Source organism: Hyla sarda, chromosome 10, assembly GCF_029499605.1.
Source record: "Hyla sarda isolate aHylSar1 chromosome 10, aHylSar1.hap1, whole genome shotgun sequence".
NCBI lineage: Eukaryota > Metazoa > Chordata > Amphibia > Anura > Hylidae > Hyla > Hyla sarda.
The window spans coordinates 40,215,135-40,240,390 of NC_079198.1; positions in this window are offsets into that span (position 1 = coordinate 40,215,135).

Sequence of the window (25,256 nt, forward strand, 5' to 3'; positions counted from 1 at the left end):
AGAAAAAGTCAGAACACCCAGACGGGGTGGAGATCTAAGGAGGATGGTTCTCAACAGGGAATCATTCTGGCTATTCATGTTGGGCACGAGAGAGCCTCATGGGTTAAACTTGAGACAAGACCTTATATTAACGTATTAATAATGGAAGTAACTTGTTAATATGATCTATCTATTTAGCCAGCCTACAATTTTGCATGTGGAACTAAAGTATTAGTGCAATTGAATTTTGTGGCTTTCTTGTATACTCATGTGTTGAGAACCATGTCTACCTATGTATAACGGTCTTAGTACTTTGTGATCAATTCCATGCCGGATTTTTTAGATGATCCACCACTTTACTGCTCAGATCATGTGATTCTAATGTGTTTTATTATAAAAAGACACAGTGCTGTAAAGTTTTTATGCCATGACTAAGGGCTCTTTAGCCTGAAAGGCTCTACGCTCCTCGATATGCTGTTTGTTATTTTTGTACCTCAATAAATAAGTTTTTACCTGCCTTCCTGGTGCTGGACATCTTCCGTTTTTCTACTGTTTGCACGTGGAAGGGAACGCCACCCTGCCGGTCTGCATCACAGAAGCCAGGATACGGGGATAGAGCAGTACCTTTGCACTGTTGTTTATTCCTAAATCTGGTCACCAAGATGTCACTTTGCACTATATAAACTTCTTTTTAAAAGCAGTTACGCCTAATCCTCTTAAATTGCCCATAAGGGATATTGGCTATCCATTTACCATAATGCCCACTTTTGAAATCTGGATAGCTATTACTATCCACCTTTTTGAAATCTGTACGGGTTTCTAGCTGTTTAGAGTCGTTGTGAGTCACAATGACATCCAAAAACTTGGCATCATTTTAAAAAATATTGCTTGTGAATTTTAGATTCCAATCATTCTGATTTAAATCATGAATAAAGGTATTGAGCTCATTTTGGGTACCAGACCATACTATAAAAATGGCATCTATATAGCGATTGTATGAAACACAGTTCTTATAAAGTGCATGTGAATAAATATGTTGCAATTCATAGAGGCCCATAAATAGATTTGCTAAACTTGGTGCAAATTGCGAGCCCATCGCTGTACCGCATTACTGCTCAGATATGCGCCCATTAAATTCAAAATAGTTATGTTGCAGGATGAATCTAATACCATTTAAAATAAAATTATGCTGTAGGGAGGGCATAGTGCAATCAGTGTCTAAAAAATGTGCAACTGCAGATATACCTTTTTCATGATCTATTATACAGATGTAATGTCCATAGTTAAAAACAGATGCGGTTCCCATGCTGTATTGAGTATATTTTGAGTATATTTTTAATTGAGTATGGGCAATTGAAGAGGATTAGGCGTAATTGCACTAAAAAGAAGTGAATATAGAGAAAGTGACATCTTGGTGACCAGATTTAGGAATAAAGGATATCCCCGATCTCTTATTAATAATGCTAGGCAAAGGGCAGCGCTATTGGACCAATGAATGTGTTTGCACCCAAAAAAAGAAACTATTACTGATAATGATAATCATTCTAAAAGTAATTTTATTACCAATTTTACCTCAGATCATAAACAAATTAGGCAAATTTTGGAGAAACATTGGTCCACTCTAATGTTGGATCCATATTTGAAGGAAAATATTCCAGCTAAACCTAATATTACTTATCGGAAATCTATTTCTTTAAAAAATATATTAGCATCAAGCAAATTAAAACAATCTGTGAAACAATGCAGTAAAAATAGTTTTTTACCCGCCATTTTGGGGTGTTTTAGGTGTAGCTCTAAAACCTGCAAATGCTGCGCTAATATGGTTCACGACATAAAATAATTTAAGTCGGTAGTTACAGGTGAGACCTTCCAAATAAAATCCCATATGAATTGCGGCACCGAATATGTTGTTTATCTGCTTGAGTGTCAGTGCGGGCTCCAGTATATTGGCCGCACAATCCAACCTTTCCGATGCCGGATTAACAAGCACCGCAATAATATTAATAATGGCAAAATTTTGCACAGCGTATCTAGACATGCTCTACATTTCCATAAGTGTGATTTTACTGGTTTTAGACTGTTCCCCATTGAGCACATACCTAGAGGAACCAGCCAGCGCTTCAATTCCTTGAACTATTGGATATTCCGTTTAAAAACTTTAGTTCCTCTTGGTCTTAATGAATATATTGAGAATATCCATTACATTATGGTATGGAAGAATATCGGTCCCGTGGTCCCGAGAAAAAAGAGAAGTGCTTCTGTGGGCGCTCACCTCCGTCACAGATGTAGTCCGTCACAGGTATGTGGAAGTTTCCGAGAACTTGGTAAAATAAAACCGCTTGGACACGGATGTATTTTGGAAAATAAAAAGAAGGTTTATTCCTTCAGCATGCAATACAGCAACGCGTTTCGAGGGGCAGGGACCCCCTCTTCATCAGGCTATCTGATTGGGCAGTGTGGATGTCCTTTATTTATACCTCATTTGCCCGCGAAAATCACATGTGTGTGTTACATAACATGAAAATAAACAATAAAGAAAAAAAAAAAGAAAAAATAAATAAATAGATAATCAAAATAAATAAATAAAATCCATAGGAAAGAAGACATTTACATTAAAAATGGAAGTGAGCATTCTGTAAAATAACCCACAGATGGTCAGTTTGACTAACCATTATATTATGCACCTTATCTTGTATTGCATATGTGATATGTAATAATTCTGCAGACGTCGGGCCATTTCAAACGCTCTCCCTTCGGAGATCTACAGTGGCTGGGTGAGAGGTCTGAGGCACCGACCGCCGGTCTGTCCACACATTCGTCCTCCTGGCCGCTTATTGGATGGGGGACCGGCGTCAAACCCATTTCCCCACACAGGGATGATTACATTTATTTAATGCATATGTGTATGTGTATGTACATACACACACATCCATACGCATGGTGGATGGATGTGTACTTATCAGCTGTTTGTTTTGTTTTAATTCAGTTTGTTTGTTGTGGTTGTTGTGTCAGTTGTTAACTATCTCATCTTTTTAAGATATTAATTCCACCGCTTCATTCAGGCAATGTGGTTGTAATGTCTGGAGGCTGTAAATCCAGAACATTTCTTTGCGTGACAGGATTTCAAACCTATTTTTCTTTCCCGGTGGAATGTGCTCAATTGGGGTTATGGATATGGCTGTCATGTTTCCCTCATGCATCAGGCTCAGATGTCTAGATAGGCTATGGTGCATGAATCTCTTCTTTATGTTGGAACGATGCTGATTCAATCTCAAATGTAATGGTTGTGTTGTTCTTCCAACATATTGTTTACCACATTGGCACTCTATGAGGTAGATGACATATTCCGTTTGGCATGTCATCAGATGTTTGATGGGGAAGGTTTCACCCGAATGGGTACTGGAAAAACATTTTTGGTTATGGCGTATGGTAAAGCAACATAGGCATCTAGGTTTTCTGCATTTGTATGTTCCCACGTTTCCAGTTTTGTCGTTTTTCTGGGAGGATTTGTTGTGGCATTTGAGATTGCTTGGGGCCATCATACCCTTTATGGTTGGTGCCCGCCTGAAAGTCAATCCCGGATTTTTTGGGAGAATTTTTCCTAGATGTGGATCACTTAGTAGTATTCCCCAATGTTTCTTCATGATGTTTCTGATTTTTGTTTGACCTGCTGAATATGTGGTGATGAAATTGCATCTGGTTTTTTCCTCATTCTCCTTTTCTTTTTCTTTCTTTTGTAGGTAGAAGACTTCCGGGTCCGTTGCCTCAAGACATTCCTCTTGGGTAAGTGCACAGGTTTTTTCATATGCATTTTCAATTAATTCTTTCGGATATCCTTTTGCTATGAATCCTATGAATCTGGACTTTAAGATTTTGGACTGTTCGGAAAAGGTGGCAATATCTGTACAATTTTTTCTTACTCTCTTGAATTGTCCAAAGGGGATGTTTTGTTTCCACTTCTTATAGTGGCCACTTGTAAAGGATATATAATTATTGGAATCAACTTTCTTGAAAAAGGTGGATGTGAGGAATCTATCCCCTTTATGGGTGATGTGGAGGTCCAAAAACTCAATTGAAGTGGAGGAAAAAACGGGGGTGAATGTCAAACCCCAGTGGTTGGTATTAATATCCGTGACAAAAGATTTGATGTTCTCTGGGTGGCCACGCCATAATAAAAACAAATCATCTATATACCTTTTGTATATAGTAACATGTTTTTTATACAGGGGATGTTTTTTTTATCACCTGTTCTTCAAAGCAACCCATAAAGAGGTTCACATATGATGGTGCCACTCTGGTCCCCATGGCCCTTATTTGATGGTATAGGGTGTCATTGTATGAGAAAAAATTGTATTCCAGAATGAATTTCAGACAATTGGTAAGGAAAATTACCTGTTCGTTTGGGATGTTTTTGTCTTTTTCCAGAAAGGAAATGGTGGATCGAATTCCCAGATCATGTTGGATATTAGTGTATAACGACGTTACATCCATGGTGAGTAAAACCATGTCATCTTCCCAGGGTGTATCATTTAAGATGGTGATCAGCTGATCTGAATTCTTCAGGTAACTTGGTAGATTTGCCATATATTCCTGCAATATCCTATCTAGATATTGGGACATGTTACATGTATCCCAGAAATGATGGGTCTGCCCGGGGGGTTTTGAGTGTCCTTGTGTACTTTTGGTAGATGGTAATAATATGGTGTCCCAGGGTTAGGATTAAAAAGAAATTTCTTTTCATTCTTTGATATGATTTTATCCTCCAGAGCTTTGTTTAAAAGACTTAGAATGTCTTTCTGTAATTTTGGAAAAGGATCTGTGCTGATCGTTTTATAGTAGTTATTGTCTCCAAGAATCCGGTTGGCTTCTTTGTTGTAATCTGTGTAATTTTGGATTACTATGCTTCCTCCTTTGTCGGCCGCACGAATGACAATGTCTTCATTCTTTTTCAGATTTCTCAGGGTGTTTTGCTCACCTTTGCTCAATCTTCCTTCGCTTTGTTTTCTTGGGAAAGATTCTGGTAGGCTTTTGAATTCATCTGCCACCATTTCATGGAATGTTTTTATAAAATTGCCCTGACTCTCAGTGGGATAAAATTTTGTTTTTATATGAATTTCTGGGTGCTTCCCCAGGAGAATTTGTTCATCTTTTTTCTCAGGACCTACAGTCCGTTCAGGATCCTTCTGGTTTTTTGGAAGGGAGAAATGCCGTTTTAAAGTTAGGCGACGTGTGAATCGGTGGAGGTCTAAAAATAGATCAAATTTTTGGGGGTTATAGTGTGGACAAAAAGACAACCCCCTTTGTAAAAGGGATTTTTCATCTACTTCTAAAGTGTGGTTGGATAGATTGAAAATCTTGATTAGAGCATCTTCATCCTTTTTTCCCCCTCTATTCGGAGTATTTTTTATTTTCTGTCTTTTTTGATGCAGCTTTCTAGATTTGGCCGTTGTTCCTCCTCTGGTTCCTCTTCTAGTTTTCTTTTTGTTGGTTTTCTTACAAAGAAGTAATCTTTGATAGTCCTGTGTAGTGCAGGACTGGCCCCTAAAAAAGAATCTCCGTGTGTGGAAGAGACAGGGATGTCAAGATGGTTTTGACTGGGACCTTCTCAAGGGTTTAAATCGACCTCACTCTGGTCTATCGGTATTGTATTTTCTTTAGTTCCATCTTTTGCTGTTTTGTTGTTTAGGGGTTTTAGAAAAGGGACTGACGCTCCTCTTCCTGCTTCTGTATTATCAATCAGGGTGATCCCTGATGTGTTCTGTGGTGGAGCGTGGCATGGGACCAAGTGTTGGAGCGGGGCGCATATTTTCTCCGATTCCTGGTCCTTTTTATTACTCTCTAAAAGGGAATTTGAATTAGAGCTCTCATTATGCTTGAGGGTGGGACATATGGAGACATCTAATAGAGAAAAACCTGTGGATTCAGTGGGAGATGGAGAAAGGAACAATACTGTGGGGGTGAAATTTTCAGCCTCTGCATTGATGTTCTCCTTTAATTTCTTCTTTATTTGTTCGACCGTACTTCTCAGGTCTTTTAGGGGATCCTCCAGGATCAGAGGGGGGATCGGATTTGCAGGTGTTTTCTGTGTTTCATTGCCCCTCCTTGTGTTGTTATTTTTGTTGTTGTGGAGTGGGGTCGCTGGTTTCTTATTGTATGTGTTCTTAGAATTGTGCCTGGTTTTTTTGTGGGTATATGTTCCTTTAAGATGTTTGAAAGGTTTTTTGTGGAATCCATGTATCCCTGGTGTACGGGCTGTGTTTGGGTCCCTGTTTGTAGCTGCTTCAGGATCCGCATATTCACTTCGGGCAGGGTGGATTGTGGTGTTGGATGTGGAATTGTTCTTTTTATGCCAACATCTGTAAATCCCTTCATTTCTGTCGCCTCTATCTCGCACCAGTTTGCCTGCTTTTTTCGTGATGATTTCTTTTTGTATTTTGGCAATTCGACTAGATATATTGTGGTTAAGTGTGTGGAATTCTTTCCTATGTGAATGGGACTCTAGTTTATGTATTATAGATTCTATCTTGTTAGTGATGTCCTGGTGCAGTTTATTGTGTTTGTTTTTTATATGGTCAAACAACATATTTGAACATGTATTTAACAAAGTATCCCATTCCTGTACATATGCAGTGTCCTCTTTGAAGGTGGGATCAAAAGTTAATCTTAACCCCCTCGGGGCCAAGTTCTCTGTGAGATATATGTTAAGAAAATCGATGTCCACACTAGTAGTTGGTCCAACATATGATTTTCTAAATCATTAAACAGTTTTGTCATTTCAGCAGATTCCTGCCTCATACAGTCATTGTTATCCCCAGAAGACATTCTGTTTTCTTGGGTTGTGTCAGTCAGTTCAGAAATAAGTTGGTCTCTGACCGTATGTCTTTTGGAGAAATATTCCATCTTTGGGGAACCAGGAAAAATTGCTAGTGCCGCAGTAGTCACAACTCTGGCCCTTGGCGGGCAACCCGAAAAACCCAACGGTGATTCGGTCCACAGTCAACAGAAATATATAGAAAAAGACAGAGGAGACACAATGCGCATCTAAGCATAGTAAAAAAAATATATATATATATAGATAATCTGAGTGTAAAAGAAAATTATTAAATTAAATTAAAAATGGATGTCGGCTCCAAGGAAGGGGGGGAGCAGCCGTTTCCAGATTCGTGTTTTCAGTTGTTATGTTAGGTTTGCTCACCTTTCTGTGTTGTACCGTGACTGACACAACCCAAGAAAACAGAATGTCATCTGGGGATAACAATGACTGTATTAGGCAGGAATCTGCTGAAATGACAAAACTGTTTAATGATTTAGAAAATCATATGTTGGATGAACTACGCCATAGTGTGGACATCGATTTTCTTAACATATATCTCACAGAGAACTTGGCCCCGAGGGGGTTAAGATTAACTTTTGATCCCACCTTCAAAGAGGACACTGCATATGTACAGGAATGGGATACTTTGTTAAATACATGTTCAAATATGTTGTTTGACCATATAAAAAACAAACGCAATAAACTGCACCAGGACATCACTAACAAGATAGAATCTATAATACATAAACTAGAGTCCCATTCACATAGGAAAGAATTCCACACACTTAACCACAATATATCTAGTCGAATTGCCAAAATACAAAAAGAAATCATCACGAAAAAAGCAGGCAAACTGGTGCGAGATAGAGGCGACAGAAATGAAGGGATTTACAGATGTTGGCATAAAAAGAACAATTCCACATCCAACACCACAATCCACCCTGCCCGAAGTGAATATGCGGATCCTGGAGCAGCTACAAACAGGGACCCAAACACAGCCCGTACACCAGGGATACATAGATTCCACAAAAAACCTTTCAAACATCTTAAAGGAACATATACCCACAAAAAAACCTGGCGCAATTCTAAGAACACATACAATAAGAAACCAGCGACCCCACTTCACAACAACAAAAATAACAACACAAGGAGGGGCAATGAAACACAGAAAACACCTGCAAATCCGATCCCCCCTCTGATCCTGGAGGATCCCCTAAAAGACCTGAGAAGTACGGTCGAACAAATAAAGAAGAAATTAAAGGAGAACATCAATGCAGAGGCTGAAAATTTCACCCCCACAGTATTGTTCCTTTCTCCATCTCCCACTGAAGCCACAGGTTTTTCTCTATTAGATGTCTCCATATGTCCCACCCCCACGCATAATGAGAGCTCTAATTCAAATTCCCTTTTAGAGAGTAATAAAAAGGACCAGGAATCGGAGAAAATATGCGCCCCGCTCCAAAACTTGGTCCCATGCCACGCTCCACCACAGAACACATCAGGGATCACCCTGATTGATAATACAGAAGCAGGAAGAGGAGCGTCAGTTCCTTTTCTAAAACCCCTAAACAACAAAACAGCAAAAGATGGAACTAAAGAAAATACAATACCGATAGACCAGAGTGAGGTCGATTTAAACCCTTGAGAAGGTCCCAGTCAAAACCATCTTGACATCCCTGTCTCTTCCACACACGGAGATTCTTTTTTAGGGGCCAGTCCTGCACTACACAGGACTATCAAAGATTACTTCTTTGTAAGAAAACCAACAAAAAGATAACTAGAAGAGGAACCAGAGGAGGAACAACGGCCAAATCTAGAAAGCTGCATCAAAAAAGACAGAAAATAAAAAATACTCCGAATAGAGGGGGAAAAAAGGATGAAGATTCTCTAATCAAGATTTTCAATCTATCCAACCACACTTTAGAAGTAGATGAAAAATCCCTTTTACAAAGGGGGTTGTCTTTTTGTCCACACTATAACCCCAAAAAATTTGATCTATTTTTAGACCTTCACCGATTCACACGCCGCCTAACTTTAAAACGGCATTTCTCCCTTCCAAAAAACCAGAAGGATCCTGAACGGACCGTAGGTCCTGAGAAAAAAGATGAACAAATTCTCCTGGGGAAGCACCCAGAAATTCATATAAAAACTAAATTTTATCCCACTGAGAGTCAGGGCAATTTTATAAAAACATTCCATGAAATGGTGGCAGATGAATTCAAAAGCCTACCAGAAGCTTTCCCAAGAAAACAAAGCGAAGGAAGATTGAGCAAAGGTGAGCAAAACGCCCTGAGAAATCTAAAAAAGAATGAAGACATTGTCATTCGTGCGGCCGACAAAGGAGGAAGCATAGTAATCCAAAATTACACAGATTACAACAAAGAAGCCAACCGGATTCTTGGAGACAATAACTACTATAAAACGATCAGCACAGATCCTTTTCCAAAATTACAGAAAGACATTCTAAGTCTTTTAAACAAAGCTCTGGAGGATAAAATCATATCAAAGAATGAAAAGAAATTTCTTTTTAATCCTAACCCTGGGACACCATATTATTACCATCTACCAAAAGTACACAAGGACACTCAAAACCCCCCGGGCAGACCCATCATTTCTGGGATACATAGTCCCACATGTAACATGTCCCAATATCTAGATAGGATATTGCAGGAATATGTGGCAGATATACCAAGTTACCTGAAGAATTCAGATCAGCTGATCACCATCTTAAATGATACACCCTGGGAAGATGACATGATTTTACTCACCATGGATGTAACGTCATTATACACTAATATCCAACATGATCTGGGAATTCGATCCACCATTTCCTTTCTGGAAAAAGACAAAAACATCCCAAACGAACAGGTAATTTTCCTTACCAATTGTCTGAAATTCATTCTGGAATACAATTTTTTCTCATATTATGGCACCCTATACCATCAAATAAGGGGGATGGCCATGGGGACCAGAGTGGCACCATCATATGCGAACCTCTTTATGGGTTGCTTTGAAGAACTGGTGATAAAAAAACATCCCCTGTATAAAAAACATGTTACTATATACAAAAGGTATATAGATGATTTGTTTTTATTATGGCGTGGCCACCCAGAGAACATCAAATCTTTTGTCACGGATATTAATACCAACCACTGGGGTTTGACATTCACCCCCGTTTTTTCCTCCACTTCAATTGAGTTTTTGGACCTCCACATCACCCATAAAGGGGAAAGATTCATCACATCCACCTTTTTCAAGAAAGTTGATTCCAATAATTATATATCCTTTACCAGTGGCCACTATAAGAAGTGGAAACAAAACATCCCCTTTGGACAATTCAAGAGAGTAAGAAAAAATTGTACAGATATTGCCACCTTTTCCGAACAGTCCAAAATCTTAAAGTCCAGATTCATAGCAAAAGGATATCCGAAAGAATTAATTGAAAATGCATATGAAAAAACCTGTGCACTTACCCAAGAGGAATGTCTTGAGGCAACGGACCCGGGAGCCTTCCACCTACAAAAGAAAGAAAAAGAAAAGGAGAATGAGGAAAAAACCAGATGCAATTTCATCACCACATATTCAGCGGGTCAAACAAAAATCAGAAACATCATGAAGAAACATTGGGGAATACTACTAAGTGATCCACATCTAGGAAAAATTCTCCCAAAAAATCCGGGATTGACTTTCAGGCGGGCACCAACCATAAAGGGTATGATGGCCCCAAGCAATCTCAAATGCCACAACAAATCCTCCCAGAAAAACGACAAAACTGGAAACGTGGGAACATACAAATGCAGAAAACCTAGATGCCTATGTTGCTTTACCATACGCCATAACCAAAAATGTTTTTCCAGTACCCATTCGGGTGAAACCTTCCCCATCAAACATCTGATGACATGCCAAACGGAATATGTCATCTACCTCATAGAGTGCCAATGTGGTAAACAATATGTTGGAAGAACAACACAACCATTACATTTGAGATTGAATCAGCATCGTTCCAACATAAAGAAGAGATTCATGCACCATAGCCTATCTAGACATCTGAGCCTGATGCATGAGGGAAACATGACAGCCATATCCATAACCCCAATTGAGCACATTCCACCAGGAAAGAAAAATAGGTTTGAAATCCTGTCACGCAAAGAAATGTTCTGGATTTACAGCCTCCAGACATTACAACCACATGGCCTGAATGAAGCGGTGGAATTAATATCTTAAAAAGATGAGATAGTGAACAACTGACACAACAACCACAACAAACAAACTGAATTAAAACAAAACAAACAGCTGATAAGTACACATCCATCCACCATGCGTATGGATGTGTGTGTATGTACATACACATACACATATGCATTAAATACATGTAATCATCCCTGTGTGGGGAAATGGGTTTGACGCCGGTCCCCCATCCAATAAGCGGCCAGGAGGACGGATGTGTGGACAGACCGGCGGTCGGTGCCTCAGACCTCTCACCCAGCCACTGTAGATCTCCGAAGGGAGAGCGTTTGAAATGGCCCGACGTCTGCAGAATTATTACATATCACATATGCAATACAAGATAAGGTGCATAATATAATGGTTAGTCAAACTGACCATCTGTGGGTTATTTTACAGAATGCTCACTTCCATTTTTAATGTAAATGTCTTCTTTCCTATGGATTTTATTTATTTATTTTGATTATTTATTTATTTATTTTTCTTTATTGTTTTATTTTCATGTTATGTAACACACACATGTGATTTTCGCGGGCAAATGAGGTATAAATAAAGGACATCCACACTGCCCAATCAGCCTGATGAAGAGGGGGTCCCTGCCCCTCGAAACGCGTTGCTGTATTGCATGCTGAAGGAATAAACCTTCTTTTTATTTTCCAAAATACATCCGTGTCCAAGCGGTTTTATTTTACCAAGTTCTCGGAAACTTCCACATACCTGTGACGGACTACATCTGTGACGGAGGTGAGCGCCCACAGAAGCACTTCTCTTTTTTCTCGGGACCACGGGACCGATATTCTTCCATTCCAGTGACCGTCCTCCGCCGGTGAGAACGGGTCTAGTGCCGGCTGCACTCCTCCAATCTGTGTCCCCCAGAATAGTGGGAAACAAGCGTCTACTGGTGTTGTGCCCACGGTACAACACAGAAAGGTGAGCAAACCTAACATAACAACTGAAAACACGAATCTGGAAACGGCTGCTCCCCCCCTTCCTTGGAGCCGACATCCATTTTTAATTTAATTTAATTATTTTCTTTTACACTCAGATTATCTATATATATTTTTTTTTTACTACGCTTAGATGCGCATTGTGTCTCCTCTGTCTTTTTCTATATATTTCCATTACATTATGGTTATCTACATCAATAAATAATAGTTTTTTGCTTTGGGTATAAATTTGTGTATAACCCCTTACATACTGTATTTTAATTCTGCTATAAATTATTTAAATTATTCCTGATTTTTAGCGCTGAATGGTCCCCTCATGTGTGCTCTATTTACAATATGTTTATTGGAATATTTTTATATACAATTTTTTTTTCACTAGAATTTTTTAATAATAAATTAAGTTGATATGGTAGATAATGAAATTTTTCCCAATCAGTATCGCTATAAGTTGCGGTATATTTATAACAGGGTTCTGGCAAAATTACCTACCTTGTAAGCGTTGCTCAGCTGAATATCAAAAAATGTGTAGCCGCTTGCCCATTCATAAAGTTGTGGGAGAGTTACGGTCACCACGGTGATGATGCTGGGTACGTCAGATACGTCATGATGTTTACACATATGGATCGGTCATTCATAAAACTTTGAGGTAATGTCTCTACTACAGTGTTTACTTACATCCGAGATGTGGTTTGTAAAAATGCCTTATTATAATTAGTTCGGCCTTTTTCTTATAGATTTAGACTGACATTGTATATCAAGCTGTACGAAGAAAAAATTCTTTACTCATGCTAAGTTTGTTGATTTTATGTTCATTATATTCACGGAGCTCATGGAAAGGAGCCCGTTCAGGTCCGGGTTAAAGGTACAATCAGTGTCTTTTGTCTGATTCTTTTTTAATTTTTTACTATGTATTCTTAAACTGTATTGTAGCAGGATATAAAATGCTCGATTTTAACTATATGATGTTTTATAGAAATTTACTCGCACTAAGGAGGTTTAGCCACGCCTCCTTTATGTTGGCGGGCTTTTTATAACTATAAATGACCGCTATTCTTACTACTTGTTACATCCGCAATTGAGAAATGGTACGTAGTGACCCGAAACGCATCTTGCCTCTGATATGCCTGTAAAACTATTTTATCAAATAAATATGGTTTTACTTGATTAAGAACAGAAATGTTGCTTCATTGGAACAGCGCTGAGTTGGAGTTCTTTTTTCAATGTAAATTTAACTCTAACTCTGTCAGTGGCACTCTAGAAGGACATGTCTATTCTGTGAGGGAACATCTGACTTGCCATACGTGGTTTACTTTATGATTTGCAGTTGTGAAAAATTCTATATTGGAAAGAAAGAGAGGCAACTAAGGATAAGAGAACAAGAGGATCGCCAAAATTTGTGCAATATATGCAAGAAATACATAGTAGCGACTGTTCACTTTTGAAATTTGGTGGCTTGGAGTTCCATAGTTACATAGTTAGTACGGTTGAAAAAAGACATACGTCCATCAAGTTCAACCAGGGAATTGAAGGGTAGGGGCATGGCGCGATATTGGGGAAGGGATGGGATTTTATATTTCTTCATAAGCATTAATGTTATTTTGTTCCAGGAATGTATCTAACCCTGTTTTAAAGCTGTTAATTTTTCCTGCTGTGACCAGTTCCTGAGGTAGACTGCTCCATAAGTTCAGAGTTCTTATGGTAAAGAAGGCGTGTCGCCCGTTGAAACTAAACCTTTTCTTCTCCAGACGGAGGGAGTGCCCCCTCGTCCTTTGGGGGGGGTTAATCTGGAACAGTTTTTCTCCATATTTTTTGTATGGGCCATTAATATACTTATATACATTTAAACATCTCTTCTCAAGACTAAACAATTGTAACTCCTTTAATCGCTCCTCATAGCTAAGATGTTCCATGCCCCATATTAGTTTAGTCGCGCGTCTCTGCATCCTTTCCAGCTCCACAGTGTCCCTTTTATGGACTGGTGCCCAAAACTGAACAGCATATTCCAGGTGAGGCCGTACCAATGCTTTATAAAGGGGGAGTATTATGTCCCTGTCCCTCGAGTTCATGCCTCTTTTTATACATGACAATATCCTGTTGGCCTTGGATTTTTCTTACCTTGATATCGTACATGACCCTACTTAATATAACCTAGGCCTGGAGTATGCCCGGTTGGCAGTATAGAGTAGCCTGAGGTAAGAAGTGGGCTACCCAAGTGAGATATGGATGGAAAACCTAAAATAAGGGAGAGGTGGGTGGGGAAACTATTTCCCTATGCATCCTTCCAAAGCCCCTGCCGGCTGATTATATGCTCCAGATTCCTCCCACAAATTAAGTTAACCCTTCAGGTTAACCATCACTTATGGTCGGACTCTTACCTTGATATCGTACATGACCCTACTTAATATAACCTAGGCCTGGAGTGTGCCCGGTTGGCCGTATAGAGTAGCCTGAGGTAAGAAGTGGGCAAAACACCAACTTGTAGGTAAGAATGATTTTTATTGAATTAACAACACATATGTAATAACATCAATTAGCTAACAAATTGAATGCCCCCACAATTTCAACCTGAGGGTTGGGGATATACTGTTGATAGCATGGTGAGTTCCACCGTCCTAATCTTTTGATAATATGGGGAGGTACACCATGTTTGGAGTCTGAGGAAGCCGCCCCTATTCGGAAAGAATGACCGGAAATAGAAGCAGGGCCAATACCAGAGCTATGTGCCAAAATCCTTACATGTCTAACAAAATTTTGTGTAGGAAGGGGAGTAAAGGTGACTCGGGGGCTTGACCCCTGAGGGCCGCAAGTAGTTGATGCAACACCCTGACCGGGCACCAAGGATTATTGGTAGGGTAATACTCCACCCTTGTTTGTTTAACCTGTTGCGTTCAAGCAGCAAATAGAATCTGGAACCAGTAGGAACCAAGTGTCTGATTTGTAGGTAATCCGAGCCATAACTTGTTTTAGTGAATTCTCCAGGTCGGAGGAATCCATAGAATCCTAAATAAATAGCAGCCTTGATAACCAAGCTCCCTCTAACCCCAAAAGGATTATTGTCAAGAGTAATATTAAAATGTTGGAACGTAGCAACCGACAAAGGTACCCTGGCAGGAGGTTTTGGTTTCTCAGACTTCGAGATACCTTTGAGAGCGGCATTGACTGCATGCGAGCTGATTATGGAAGGAGAACTTGGATGACCGAGGGAATGAAAATGCTGAATCCCTGCCAAGTACAACCAGATGGAACTGTGTGATAACCTTAATGAAGTGTGGCAAAAATACACAAAAGCTAGGATGCATTGAATGCAGAAAGGGGAAGGTGAGGGATGCAATTGTTGGAACCTGGTAAAGGTCTTCCAAGCTGTGTTATAAGACCTGGCAGTGGTTGAGGCTAAGGACTGATTGATTAAGTTAGCAGCTCCAGCGTGTAATGCGTTCAATCCAGCATCAAGGTGTAGAACGGAGGTACTGTGGTGGCCGTCCTGGCTGCCTCTGGCATGACCTGCAGAAAAGCCTGGAAGTTAAAGCGGGACAGGGCATCAGCCGCCAGATTTCTCTTGCCCTCAATATGCACACATTGAATATGAAACTTATGCACTAAAGCCGTGTGAATAAGCCTCCTTAAAAAAGACATGATGCACAGTGATTTTGATAATGTCCCTGGTAGCCGTATTATCCGTGAAGAACACTACCGTCTGACCCTGCCAAAGATGCCCGCAGATCTGAGCTGCAGCTACAATGGGTACAATTTCAAAAAAGGCTGAGGTGATAGAAAATTCAGGCCATTGATGGATCTCTGGGGGCCAAGCCTCTTTAAACCAATGAGACCTGAAAATGGCTGCGTAACCTGCTGTAGCAGCAGCATCTGAAACCACCACCGGGGAAAATTGGTCTGCCTTAGGAATAAACATGGCCACCCCATTCCAGTTAGCCAGATACTGGTCCCACATGATCAAGTCGGGCTGGGCTGCTTGGTCAAGCACCACCGGGGAGTCAGGATCAGGGGCGGATGGTAACAATTCCAGAAGTCTAGAAATAAATGCTATCCCCTGAGGGATGATCCTCGTAGCAAAGTTAAGCAATCCCAGTAGACTCTGTAACTGCTGTCTGTTGGTCACCATGGTACAAGAAAAATTGTGCAATACTGTACGGATCCGGACAAGTTTGTCCTGAGGCAACCTTGCCTCCAACCTAACAGTGTCAAGGACAACTCCTAAATATGTGATGGATGTCGTGTGCCCTCCACCTTCCTATTTGCTATAGGGACATTGAAACTCCTGAAAACATGCAAAAGAGTATCCAAATCCCTAGGTTCGCAAAAAAGAGGCTTCTAACAGCAGGAAGTCATCCAAATAATGCAGCACATTTTCACAAGACCAGTGATTTATCAAGATCCATTCAAGAGCTATGGCAAAAGAGTTAAATAACCACGGGCTACTTTTAGAACCAAAAGTCAGATGGGTAGCAAAATAATTTTGACCTAACCATTTAATACCGTGCCATGGTCAGAGATCCGGTCATATAAGCAACAGTTTAAAGGTATCAGAGATGTCTGCTTTTGAGAGCCAGGTGCCTGCCCCTTAACTGCAATATGCGCTAGATTGCTATGTCAATCGAAGTTTATTTTAATGTGACCTCCTCTGAAGATATGAGAGAATTAATACTCGGCGTGCTGCAGGAATGGGGAGCTGACAAATCATAAATTAAATGGAATTTATTGGAGAATTTCCCACATGCCACGCCGATTGAGCTAACCCTCCATTGATTAAAGGGCACCCTTTCGAAACGTCCTATCACAAAACCCTTACGGACTTCATTCTCAAGGAGCTTAGTCACCACCTCAGGACAACTCTCTGCTGACCGAAGATTCCTACATTCGTATGTCTCGTGAGGAACACAAATCATGCCTGTATTGAACCCGTGCCTGAACCCATCGCACAAAAAATTCACGAAGTCCAATGAAGGATGGCCGTACAGGAATTACCTGAGCGCATTGGAATTTACCCTGCCTAGTCATGCGTCTGCACCAGTCCTCTTGGGACACTGACTTTTGGGATGTGCCCTTTGGCAAATACAGCAGATATGCAGTAGCCTACATTGACTGAACCAACAAGCTGACAAGTTAAAATTATTACAAATCTGGGCATTACCGAAATAATGCACTGGCGTACCTAACTTGTCAACTGTAGGAAATGATTCTGACTTGACTGTTGCTCCTTCAGATGTCGATGCTCCCTCAGCTGAAGCAGAACACCAATTGGTAGCGTGGGTTGAAGACTGGCAAACCCAGCAGAGTGGTGCCCTGAGGCCTGCAAAATGTCTGCAGAAAAGTTCGGTATCCAATACCGCCCAATTGGTGCCCTGCTGAAACTGAGAGAGAGTCGCGGCTGCTTTCGCCGAGAATGACCGGTGATAAATGTAAAACGAGTACCCACCGTACATATAGCCAAGGTCAACCAGCTTATGGAGGTACAAGTCGAGCTCACCTCTCCTGCCTGGGTGAGCAGAGCACAGAACATCCCTGAACAGCCCGAAGGCTAGAACGAATTCCGGTATATTCAATCTCCTGCTCAGCCTGGGGTCCCTAGCCTTAACTCGGACCGAGACTTTTCCACACGCAAAAGTTTTATTATCCAAAATATCCTGAGAGGCTATCAGGAGAGATGCCAAATTGACATCCAAGATGTCTTTCCCGATAGCCTCAGGGATAAAATGGGCAGGGCTCAAGCTGACCGGAGGAGAAGACATACGTGGGATAGAATTAATTGGGGCCACTGGAACCGGGACCTCAGGAGCCAAGGATACTGCCTGAGACTCAGGAATTGGAGTTGGGGCTGAGACAGCCACAACTGGCGTACCAGATGTGCTGGCGACCTCAGCAACGGACGCCTGCCCTATGGCAACTGATGGACCAGCGACCACTGACGGGACTGCTACTTGTGAGCGAACCTTGAGACCTGCCATTCTGTCTTGCATCTCTTGCATGGAAGCTGTCAATGTACTTAACATGGAATGGATTTGTACCAGAGATACATTATCCCTATCTGATTGCTCGCCGACCCTCGGAGTACCGTGAGAGCAAAGTATTCTATAGAGTTCGGTTTTTCTAGCTGTGGCTGGGTAAAGGATGCCCTTACGGCAAAGTTTGGCAATGATTTTAGGCACAGTCCAGGTTCTGAGCGATATGGCACTCCCTTGAGAGGAAGATCTGGCTGGCGATGGGGGCACCGCGGTCCCTTCCATAGATTCAGAACATATGGATACATATACATCTCCTGTAATCATAATAACACCCATGAGCCCGGAGCTATGCGTGAACGAGACATGAAGAGGACAACATGATTGACGTGGATTGACGAGCAATCTGCCTCTAGAGTGTGCACAGGACGAGACAGGTGAACTAACTAAGTCAGTTTATGAGGCGCGAGGACTGACAAGGGCAATCCACCTCTACTGACTCCCTTTCCTCCCAATAACCTTGAACTAGAATAATTACTCCCCGTATGAAGACATGAGGCATCGAGGTCTGACCCGGCAAACCGCCTCACCTAACCGAGAAAAGAAAGCGTAATAGTTCCGTACTATAGAGGTGAAAACCAATCAACATCCACCCTAATTGAAACGTAATGCTTATAAGCTGAACTGTTGAAATTGTGAAACACCAATGAGACTTCCCCAAAAAGCGTATACTCACCCTAAAGAAGTAATCACAATCTCCCTGTGCCCTCGCAAACCTGGATGTGAAACCTGACGGCACCAGAACCTGACCAGAACCTATGCCTGAGGAGATTTAGAAGCATAGATGAGTGAAATAAAACTATGAAACAACCCTAAAAGAAAAATACATACACAGTACTGAAACGATGCGGCAATCCTAAGGAATGAGGAAGGATACATATAATTCCTGTTGAAGAAGAAACCAACGTTGAAGATATGAAGATACTACTAACTATACCAATACGGATAGAATTAATCCGGCACCTAAGAAAACGATACGTACACGACTAGTAGGTGAGGTCGACGCTAAAAGAAAAATAACCAAATACGCGGCTGTAAAAAAAAAAAAAAAAAAAACATATTTGAAACCAAAAACGAAATCATATTCATTTCCACCATACCCCCAGACCTAAGGAAATACTTACGCCACTGAAAGGTCAGAATGATGTACTAACAAATGGTAGATTTCACCCCATCTGTTTCTGAAATACAAGAAAGAAAAACCCCTAAACGTATATCCAGGCGGCAATTACAATCACGAATATCACATAGCCCGCTGTGACATAACACTATTAACCTTAACTTCACTAGCTAAGTTGACAGACTAAATATAACCATATATCCTGCACCCCACAGGGATCTGTAACCAAATATACGTCTCCGACCTAACTAACACAACATCGGTACAGGATAAGTAATGTAATGTATGTACACAGTGATTTCACCAGCAGAATAGTGAGTACAGCTCTGGAGTGCTGACCAATTAGTTGCGGGTGTGGTCGTGCTTCAGCTGTGCTGTGTGTGTCTGCTGTGTCTCCTGAGCTCCAGGGATTTCCATCTGTTCCACCTGGGGCCTGCTTCCTCCTCCCCAGGGAGGGAGTGGGTTTCCAGGCATGAGTGAGGGAGGCGAGGCCCAGGCTTCTGCTCCTCGGAATAGGCCGCAGGGGAGCAGTAGAAGCCAGCAAGCGGCCGGAACATCGGAGGATTTGGGGGTGAGGCGTTCCACCAGGAGTCGCAGCAATGCTGCTCCAACTCCCCCCACAGAGGTGAGGAGCTCCAAGGCTGGATCCACCTCGGGAAAGCTGGGTGTTTCCAGCGGAAAGCTGGGTTCATCAGGAAGGAGGCAGAGTACTCACGGAGGTGAAGCCGACCTCAGTGAGGAAGGCTGGGGAGTGCTGAGGACCCGGGAGTCTATTTCCACCTATATGTCCCGGGTAAAAAGTCACCTCCGTGAGTATGAAGACGCCTGTAAGGCCATCAGGAGGCTCGAAGAGGGACTTCGCTGTTCCCGTGCCAGGGCTAAGGTAACTCCTAAGAGGAAAAAGGCAGAGATCCAGGCAGAGATAAAAAGACTTATGGCTGAAATACAAGCTTTGGAGGAGAGGAGAGCAGAATTACTGGTGAAGAGTGGTCCATTTAAAGAAAAATTGGAAAATGGAGAAAGATTCAAGGTAATGGAGGAAAAGGAAAATAAAAGGTTGATGGGGCTGCAACCTGAGAGCCAGGTGGATGATGCGGAGGAGATGGAGGAAAAACAACAGCCAGATCCACCTGGTGGCCTGCGGCAACAGCAGCAGGCCCCGTACAGTGGGCCCCCTGCACAGCAACCAGCAGTATCACCTGCCGACTCAGGGGAGGACAGTGACAGCAGCTACCAGGGAGGGGCGCTAATGGCCCAGATCCGCATGCTGGAATCCCCAGTGTGTCCTCAGAATCTGGTGTTTGGAGATGAGCTCCCAAATGAGGCACCTGGGGGTAAGAAGAAGAAGACCAAGCCAAAGCAGCAAGAAGTGGTGAGTTACATCTACACCCCCCTCCCTGTAAACCCTGAGTCGGCCGCAGGGTCAGCTCATTGTGCAAGCCCCGTTACCCAGCCCAGCCCGTGTTCTGTGGTGGACTCGGTGCAAAGGTGCGGGGAGAGTACAGATACTAAAAGGGCGCAGAGCTCCATGCCTGTTTGCAGTAGCAGGGATGGAGCAGAGAAGGCATCGGCCGCAAGGCCGTACAGTGAGGGCGGCCCAGCGGTGGGCATAGAGGCAGACTCCGGTGCTGTAGTTCGCTCCCCTGTTGGAGAGGGGGGTGACTCAGTGCCGGAGGTAGTCGTGGTGGCTAAGGGAAAAATAGATTCTCCCAAAAGTAGAAAAAAACTTTTGTTTTGCATTGGCGCCGCTGATCCAGATCAGCGGCGCCCAGGAGCTGGACATTCTAGTACGGATGAGGCGGAGGGTACCGGTAAAAACAGGGCTGGGGCCGCTAATAAACAGGCTAGGCAGGCTTCCCGGTCCTTGTATAAGGGACCGGTGACCTGTCCTGTGGTGATGGCTCCAGCCCTGGTACCCAGTGATGCTGACAGTACAAAATCTGCGCCAGAACGCACCGGTCCAGCCAGTATGAATGTGGAGGTTAATGTTGGAGTGACTGAGGGTGTGAATGAGGGGAATAATTCATCTGTTACTAAAAATCTGTCTGGGGCTTTGAATAGTGGTTTGGGCTGTAGCACGGGTGGAGGTATGGGGGGCACATCAGCTAAAATAGGGGTCAATGGTTTGGGTATGGATTATGTGGAGGAGGGTGGTGAAGGGGCACAGATTAGTGGTGGGAATGTAGGGCCTGGTCCAGTTGCACCCCCAGCGGTGGCAGCACCCATCCGCAGCTACGCGAATGTCACCGCTGGGGGAAGGGGGGCAGCTTCCTCGTCCTCTGGCTCTGGGGAGAACAGTTTGCAGCAGCGTCTCCTGGGGGCCTTAAGGAGAGGGGAGAGATCGATCAATGTAGAGGGTAGGGAGGTTGATCTATCCTTCTGGATAGAGAGACATGGTCTTTCAGCCTTCCGAGAGGAAAGAGGGGGGGATAATGTGTGGTCCCTCCCTACAGCCGGGCCAGGTGGTCTCCGTAGGAATGTGGTCCGGCTGAGGTGGAGAGGCAGTGATACATGTCCTCCAAGATCTAAAGTTGTTGAGCTTCTGCTGAAGTTGGGCTTTAAGGCAGCTGACATCTATGCCTTGATACATCCTTATGGTACCCCTGAGTTCGATATCAGCTTTGTTCGGCCGGAGGGGCTTGAGCTCTTCTGGTCGAATTATGAGTTGGTAAAGAATGAGCCCGGCTGGCGAGACTTTGCCATTCAGGCAGTGTCTCGCCAAAATAATGTCAAGAAGGTGACCGTTTTAACCCGTAATGAATCGCTTTCTTGTATTGACATCATGACGTGGCTAGGTCGGTATGGTGAGGTGGTGGAGGTCCCAAAAAAGAACAGGGATGAATATGGCATCTGGTCAGGGGCCTGGACGTTTATGGTCAAGCTTAGGCGTTCAGGAAACACAGTTACCCATATACCATCTGCGACCTTCCTCGGAAGGGATCGCATCCAGATCTTCTACCAGGGTCAGCCGAAGCTCTGTCACAGATGTGGTGACCCCACACATTTTAGTGCCAATTGCACTGTGCAGAAGTGCACTCTGTGTGGGGAAATAGGCCATCTCGCTACATCTTGTGCAGAGATTAGGTGTCACCTGTGTGGTGACTTAGGTCACCCATTCAGTCGCTGCCCTCGTTCCTTTGTCAACGCGGTTGTTGCCCCGGTGGGAGTAAGCCGTGAGGTGGATTCTGCTGGGGGGATGGCTGTCGGGGATGAAGGGGTGCAGGGGCCAGGGAAGAAAAGTAAGCAGAAGACGCCTGCCCAACTGAGGCGTCTCGAGAAGCGTCAAAGGGACAGGGAGATTCAGGACTCACAGGAGCATCAACCAACTGGGGTGACTCCTGATCCTGTCCCTGCGGCCAGTCTTACTGCTGAGGCCCTGGGGGATAGTGAACTGGATGAGGAGACTGGAAGGATCCACAAAGAGGGGGATGCCGTCTCCTCACTGTCCTCCCATGGTGGGAGCGCGGATGAGGACAGTGGGGGATGGGCAGAAACAAATCGGGGTACTCGGAAGAATAAGAAAAGGAGAGATGTAAGATCTTCTCCCACCTGCCAGATGCCAAAGGAAGGTACAACTGATCTCCCTCTGATTGGTCTCTCCAACCGGTTCCGAGCCCTCCGCGACATTTCCTCTTCGGAGGAGGGGGTGGCTGGGGGTGAGGTTCCGGATGTTGCGGTGGGGCTCACAGGAGACGCTGAGTCCTCTCTCCCTGGGGAATCTATGTCTTCAGGGGGGGAGACAGGCCCAGAGTCAGGGGACGAGGAAAATGTATATAAAGGGAAAATGGACACATCTATTTCACTTAAAAGGGGTAAACCATCATCTGATGAGGAGGGTGGTGGGGTGGATGGGAAGGATGGTGGGAAAAAGAAAGCTGTCTAACTCAATCACCCTTGATGGCGGCACCCTCTCCGTTGACTCTGGCATCCATTAATGTTGCCAGCATAAAGTCAGATACGGCTCGATTTGCGGCCTATGATTTTTTTGCCCATATTAATGCTGATATTTTATTTTTGCAGGAGACCAGGCTAACAGATATGTCATCTATCTACAAGGCTAAAAGAGAGTGGAGGAATGGGCCCTCCTACTGGTCTCTTGGGGCCGAGCCGTATAGCGGAGTGGCGGTCCTTTTTACCGCAGCGGTAGAATGCCGACGGGTTATCGAGTTAGAAATGGGGAGGTGCCTGATCTTAGATGTCCTCATGAAGGGACAAGAACTTCGCCTTATTAACATCTACGGCCCACAGTCTAAGTGGGACCGGAAGTGTCTCTTTATGAGGATCAAGCCCTATCTTTTTACAAGTCGGCAGGTGGTCTTTGGAGGGGACTTTAATGCTGTCACGAGGCCCCAAGACAGGGGAGGTGCCAGAGACAAGCTGACTTATGATAGCGTCGCCCTTAATAGCATAGCGAGTGAGGCTCGCCTGGTGGATGTCCACATCCGGCACACCCCAGGCCACGTGGGATTCACCTATCATAGGGGTAGTTGTAGGTCTAGGATAGACAGGTTTTATTTAAAGGAGGAGGCTGTCTCTTCAGCAGTATCTGTTGTTGAGGTGGAGTTCTCCGATCACTGTTTAATTTTGTTTTCTCTGAATGTCGCAGAGACCCCCCGGATGGGCAGAGGCTATTGGAAGCTGAATTCGTCTCTCTTGGAAGAAGCGGAGATAAGACAGTCCTTTGAGGATTTTCTTCAGAGCCAGGTACCATTGCTGGGCCTTTGTAGCAGTAAGTCAGAGTGGTGGGAGATCTTCAAGGAAAGGGTTGCGAGATTCTTCCGCCAGCTCTCGGGCCTCAGAAGCCTAAACAGGTACCGTTTGTACCAGGGCCTGAGGAAGAAACTTGAGCACCTTGTCTCGACTGGAGGTAGTCGTGACGATATCTCCAGAGTGAAGTCCTTGTTGATGAAGTGCCAGTACGACAGACACGCATCTTTGGTTTTTGAGAGGGATTACGGGAAGTACCGCTCGCCTGACCCTTACAGAAACTGCAAGATGTCAGTGAATAGTAAAATAGTCTCAGGACTGATTGATAGTACGGGATCCTTGAAAAGGTCCAGATCAGGGATCTTGGAGGTCGTCAGATCCTTCTACTCGCACCTCTTGGGAAGGAAGGATCTAGATCGAGATAAGGTATCAGCTTTCTTGGCTGAAACCGTCCCTGAACCAGGAGTAGACCCCTCTCTTGACGTTTTGACAGAGATGATCCGGGAAGAGGAAGTCAGGATGGCTATTGATGGGCTTGCCCTCAAGAAGTCACCCGGTCCGGATGGCTTAACATCTGAGTTCTATAAGGCCTTTAAGGACACTTTGGTTCCCCTCTTGACTGCGGTTTTTAATGAGTGTCTATCCTCGGGCACTCTGCCAAAGTCAATGAGGAGGTCAGCGCTGATCATCCTGTCAAAGGGTAAAGACCCGTTCCACATTGAGAATTGGCGTCCCATAGCGCTTCTCAATGTGGACCGAAAGATTCTGGCAAAAGTGCTGTTTAACCGGCTGGTGGAGTTTGCACCCCGGCTCCTTTCGGGGGCTCAGAATTGCTCTGTTCCGGGCCGCAGTACATTTAGTGCTGTGCTCAGTGTCCGAGAGGCTGTGGAGCAGGGTAGGGCTGGCCACTGGAAGGGGTACTTGCTGTCCTTGGATCAGGCAAAAGCGTTTGATCTGGTTAACCATGAGTACCTCTGGTCTGTTCTTCTGAGATATGGCCTGCCGGGGGGGTTTGTTGATTGGCTTAAGATCTTGTATGCAGGGGCAGAGAGTTTCCCGCTTGTGAATGGTTGGATTGGCCGCTCTTTTGAGGTTGGGTCTGGCGTCCGTCAGGGTTGTCCTTTGAGCCCGTTACTGTACGTGTTTGCAATTGATCCTTTCCTTAGGAGGATTGATTGTGGACCGTTGGCGGGGGTGAGAATGGACCTGGCGGTGCCGGATTTGGCTCTGAGGGCGGTAGCGTATGCTGATGATGTCACCGTGTTTGTCTCCTCACAAGAGGAAGGCCAATGGGTGATGTCAGAGGTGGACCGCTACTCGGAGGCATCCGGGTCCAAGATCAACCGGGATAAGTGCGAGAGTCTCTGGCTGGGAGGGGGAGATCCTAGTTTTGATCTCCCGGACGCCCTTCCAGGGCCCCAGGAATCTGCAAAAGTTCTCGGCATCGA